At 35.8% G+C, this 6,176-nt stretch overlaps 1 protein-coding gene across 1 annotated transcript in view; it reads left to right on the forward strand.

Annotated features, from left to right (window-relative positions):
- GOT1L1 (glutamic-oxaloacetic transaminase 1 like 1) overlaps nt 1–6,176 on the forward strand; it is a 334,074-nt gene that overhangs the window by 65,478 nt on the left and 262,420 nt on the right. The window lies entirely within an intron of this gene.

The raw sequence follows: 6,176 nt of genomic DNA on the forward strand, positions 1-6,176 counted from the left end.
AAGTGAACTGTAAGAACTCGGTTGACTTATTAAATCTATCCAACAAGTCATTACCCACTTCTTCATCCCCTTTTACCAAGACAAAAATGTCATCCAAATATCTAGTGTAATAAGCTAAATATTTGGAAACATTGTCATTTTTAAAGACAAAATCTGACTCCCAGAACGCCATCACGAAATTGGCGACACTTGCTCCACATGGGGAACCCATAGCTAACCCTACTTTTTGCAAGTAAAATTGGTTGTTAAATATAAAGAAATTATTAGAAAGAACCAAGTCAAGAAGCTCTGTTACCAAGGAGACATCTCTACTTGAAGCATTGTGTTTTAACATCATTAAAGCCACCCATTCAATACAAATTTGATGTGGAATGCAAGTGTACGGGTCTTTGACGTCAGTCGTTAAGAAATTGTAGCTTTTGACAAAATCTAAGTTGTCTATTTTATTTAAGAAAGACCAAGAGTCTTTACATACCTGTTCTTCCAAGACTACATATTTCTGTAACATCGAGTCTATGACCTTAGCACAAGCATAAGTCGGGGAGCCACGTCCATCTACCAATGGGTGCATAGGTGGATTAACCAAGTCTTTATGGATTTTAGGTATACCAAATAAAGATGGAAAAACTGGAAATGATGTAATCATATAATTCAACAAAGTTTGGTCTATACGACCTTCAGTGAATAAATCATTAATGCATCCCTTAACCAAGTTGTAAGCTCTGTTAATTTCAGACCTAGAACTTAGTTGATAAGCTTCACTACTCAATACATGATTCATTCGATCAATATAGTCACTAGTGTCAGAAACCACCAAGCCATCTCCCTTATCAGGTTTGCAAACCCGAATTTCTTGTGAATGTATGTATTTTATGAAATCACGTTCAACACGGTTAGTGTCTAAACTTAAATTTGTTATTGAAGTATGTTTCACCATGTGTCTAAAATCTAGTTCACACAATGACTCAAAAGTTTGCAAAACTGGATGAAGAGGGGGATTAAACATACTAGATGTACGAAACACCTGTGCCACTTCTAGATTTATATTGTTTCCAAATAGTATCTGGAAGCTTAATTTCCTGGTAAAAGATTTCAATTCAATAATCATTTTAACCAAGTCAAACCGCTGTTGTGGTACATATGTATATCCCTTAGCTAAAAAATTCGCCAAATCCCGAGAAATTATAGATGAAGAAAAATTAAACACTTTAAAGTCATCATCCTTGTTAAAAATGATTGCAGGACCAGGTCCACCCAAATACAATTCATTTTCACATTCTAAACAGGCAGGCATACTGACAGCATCGTCAACGTCGGCCCCCAAATCTTGGGAAGCCATACTTGGAGCAACAAAAGGATTAAACAGACTGGAAGAAACCACTGATGAGGGTACAATTACCTCACACGTGAAATCTTCCTCATTCATTACATATAATTCTTGGTGTTTTTGGAATTGTTCCTGTTGACAAACCGATTCCTTTGTTGCTTTGGTCTGGCTTCTGCATGGTTGGCATTCTGAAAAACCTGTTGACCTGTAGTATTGTTATTGACATGCTGTCTATTGTCATAATTATATACTACACGAGGACAATTTTGCAGCTTTTCACTCCTTCTGACATCAGGTGCTGTGGCTACTATAGGACCAGACTCACTATTACTGGTATTTGAACACAATAGAATTTTTTCTAGCATTGAGCAACATATGGTTAAGCTTGAAAATAATAAAAGTAAAAAATTAGAATGAGACTGTAAGGCTTATAGCCAAGGCATAGCTTACCTGCCACCTTCTTCTGCTCAGGTATGGCAACCTGGTATGAATATGAACCAGAATAATAATTTTAGGTTACATCAATCAACACATCTTAATGAGCAGCAGTTGCCCATATCTTGTGATAATTCTATCAATGAAACAGAGTTGACGGCCAGTAATAGTGAGTCTGGCCCTATAGTAGCCACAGCACCTGATGTCAGAAGGAGTGAAAGGCTGCAAAATGGTCCTCTTGTAGTATATAATTATAACAATAGACTGCATGTCAATAACAATACTACAGGTCAACAGGTTTTTCAGAATGCCAACCATGCAGAAGCCAGACCAAAGCAACAAAGGAATCAGTTTGTCAACAGGAACAATTCCAAAAACACCAAGAATTATATGTAATGAATGAGGAAGATTCCACGTGTGAGGTAATTGTACCCTCATCGGTGGTTTCTTCCAGTCTGTTTATTCTTTTTCTTGCTCCAAGTATGGCTTCCCAAGATTTGGGGGCCGATGTTGACGAAGCTGTCAGTATGCCTGCCTGTTTGGAATGTGAAAATGAATTGTATTTGGGTGGACTTGGTTCTGCAATCATTTCTAACAAGGATGATGACTTTAAAGTGTTTAATTTTTCTTCATGTATAATTTTTTGTGAATTGGCAAATTTTTTAGCTAAGGGTTATACATATGTACCACAACAGCGGTTTGACTTGGTTAAAATGATTATTGAATTGAAATCTTTTACCAGGAAATTAAACTTCCAGATACTATTTGGAAACAATATAAATCCAGAAGTGGCACAGGTGTTTTGTACATCTAGTACGTTTAATTCCCCTCTTCATCCAGTTTTGCAAACTTTTGAGTCATTGTGTGAACTAGATTTTAGACACATGGTGAAACATACTTCAATAACAAATTTAAGTTTAGACACTAACCATGTTGAATGTGATTTCATAAAATACATACATTCACAAGAAATTTGGGTTTGCAAACCTGATAAGGGAGGTGGCTTAGTGGTTTTTGACACTAGTGACTATACTGATCGAATGAATCATGTATTGAGTAGTGATGCTTATCAACTAAGTTCTAGGTCTGAAGTTAACAGAACTTACAACTTGGTTAAGGGATGCATTAATGATTTATTCATTGAAGGTCGTATAGACCAAACTTTGTTGAATTATATGATTACATCATTTCCAGTTTTTCCATCTTTATTTGGTATACCTAAAATCCATAAAGACTTGGTTAATCCACCTATGCACCCATTGGTAGATGGACATGGCTCCCCCGACTTATGCTTGTGCTAAGGTCATAGACTCGATGTTACAGAAATATGCAGTCTTGGAAGAACAGGTATGTAAAGACTCTTGGTCTTTCTTAAATAAAATAGACAACTTAGATTTTGTCGAAAGCTACAGTTTCTTAACGATTGACGTCAAAGACCTGTACACTTGCATTCCACATCAAATTTGTATTGAATGGGTGGCTTTAATGATGTTAAAACACAATGCTTCAAGTATAGATGTCTCCTTGGTAACAGAGCTTCTTGACTTAGTTCTTTCTAATAATTTCTTTATATTTAACAACCACTTTTTACTTGCAAAAAGTAGGGTTAGCTCTGGGTTCCCCCTGTGGAGCAAGTGTCGCCAGTTTGGTGATGGCGTTCTGGGAGTCAGATTTTGTCTTTAAAAATGACAATGTTTCCAAATATTTAGCTTATTACACTAGATATTTGGATGACATTTTTGTCTTGGTAAAAGGGGATGAAGAAGTGGGTAATGACTTGTTGGATAGATTTAATAAGTCAACCGAGTTCTTACAGTTCACTTCCACCTTTAGTTCGGAATCTGTATCATATCTGGATATTTTGCTTACCAAGAATAGAGTGTTGAATTGTTATACTGCAAAAATATTTTGGAAAAAGACTTAGTCTAACACATTTTTGCACTTCTCTAGTTGTCATCCCTTTCACCAAAAGAGGTCAGTCATCAAGAGGCAACTAGTTAGAGCTTCTCGGATTACCTCTCAAGATGAGGATTTCCATGAAGAATGTCAATTTCTGAAGAAATTGTTTCTCCATCGAGGTTATCCTGAACCTTTGTTAGAAGCCCTAATAGAAGTAGTAAACTCTAAGAGGGAAAATCTTAAATTTAAGCTGATTCTGGCTCCTAGACGTCCAGTTGATGCTAGCTTGCAAACTAATAATACCTTAGTGTCATCTTCACAAAATATTTTAGATTCATTCAGGGGACAATCACTGAGTTGTGGTTTTATAACCACATTCAGTGCTTATAGTAGCCTTAGTGTGAAAATAATAAAGAAAAATTGGGAACTGTTTAGGTGTAACCAGGCTTTATTTGATCAATTTGGTGATTCGCCACATATAATTTCAAACGAGGTATGAATCTTAAAGATTTATTAGAAAAGCAGTATTCTAAACCCTCTAGAGTAGGAGGAATGGACAAATGTGAGAACTGTAATTTTTGTAAGCATGTTGATACGGCCAACTCATTTTCAGTTACTGGTTACAAATATAGATTACAAGAAATGTTTAACTGTAATTCTAAAGGTATAGTCTACTTGGCAAGATGTACTCATTGTCCTGCATTTTATGTAGGAAAAACAGAGCGTAGGCTTCGTGACAGGATGTACGAACACTTGTATGCTATAAGTCGTAACAAGCTTGACAATGCCCTGGCTAAACATATTCATTTAAATATGGATCATAAGTTTAAATTCTTAGCTATTGACAAAGTCAAGTACAATATTAGAGGGGGTCCCTTTGCCCTTAAATTGGAAGAGTTAGAACTAAAGTGGCAGATAAAACTGGATGCAAGTAATGTCCCTGGTTTAAATGAGACAAACTCTATTAGTAGTGTTTTGAAACTAAAGAGTTTACAGAGGTAGAAGGCCTTTTCAAGGTCTTGCTTTATGTATAATTGGTTAGGTTTCTTTTTCTTTCTTTTGTTTCTTTTTATTATTATTATTATTTTTATAAATGATCTTAGTTAGGTTTTTATATTTATGGTCTTTTTAGATCCTTGTTTTTAAAAGTAACATACTATATATGTATCATTTATTATTATCATGTTTCATGGCAGTGCATCTTTAATAGGTAATGACTTAACTATCCCGCGTTTTTGGTCCTAGTGACTATTTAAATGGTTTATACTGTGTATTGATTTCTTCTGATGAAGTCTGTCATTTGATAAACGAAAAGCACTTAAAGTTATTTATTGTGTGGATTATATTAAACGAAGTGTGTGGACTCTGCTGTGGTTTGGAACTTGTTTTTTGTTTTATTAGTTTCTTGTGCCTTATTCATTTTACATATTTAAATAAGCAAGACGATTATAACTACTAAGAAAGTAGTTCTAAGGATAAAGTTATGAGAAGGGAAAATACATCATCTAAAAAAAGTGATAAGGGGAAGTCATTTCAATGACATCATGAAATACTGGCGATGAGATAACACAGTAGGCAATGAGAAACAATTGTATGCTGACTTACACTATGTAGTTATTACGTGACAGCCACACATTACAGTGTATGGAAATTCTATGACGTACTGTAATTTCTGACTTGTCCTGAAAAATGACTGCGATGGCAAACACAGACTTCATTAAGTTGTCTGCAGAACATACATGCATTAATTCCTGCAGATGCTATACAGTTAGTGGGACATACTCTGTATTGTCCAGATTGCACAGATCTGACAATGCAGTGTTACAAATCCATGAATAACACAGCCTACGTGTGCTATAAGTTTGATTGTCGAGTTACTTGGGAAGTTCCAAAGTGAAGTTCTGCCTGGCTGTGGAAGCAGTTTGGCAAAACAACGATGAATGACAATTGGATAGTTTCAAACAGGATCTAGGAAAACACTGAGGGACTTGGAGGTACAGTCTGCAAAAACAAGTTGTGAAGTGGGAGACCAGTTCAGTTATGCAGTAAAGAAATTAAAAAAAATATCTAAATTATGACTTCAGCTGGCAACATTGACAGGAGGTGTAAAGAGCAGAGAGAAGCCCTTGAACCTGGTAGATATGCTCTCATTTGTGAAGGGAAAGGCAGAAGCAACTGTTAGGATTCAGTCGATTTCTCTAGACGAGATCACTGCAAAATTAAATAGTTATACTGTAGCAGTGCTCTAAGACTGTATAAAATATGGATGGAAGTATTAAAGGCACTGGCTATTTCTGGGGTGTTATTACATAAAAGACAGGGGCAGTACTTCTGGAATAACTAAAACCCATGGTCCCCATTTTGATAAAATAAGGTCAAAGGTGTATCTTGCAATAACAAGACAATGTTGTTGAGCCTTCCTGAGAAAGCCAGTGAGAAGTTGTGGGAAAGCAATTATTGTCCAGTAGTTGTTCCTCTGAATCAGGAAATCAGGAGGTGTAATAAAGATTCCACC

Source organism: Protopterus annectens, chromosome 9.part0 (genome assembly GCF_019279795.1).
Source record: "Protopterus annectens isolate FY-2018-M chromosome 9.part0, PAN1.0, whole genome shotgun sequence".
In the NCBI taxonomy this organism is placed as follows: Eukaryota; Metazoa; Chordata; order Ceratodontiformes; family Protopteridae; genus Protopterus; species Protopterus annectens.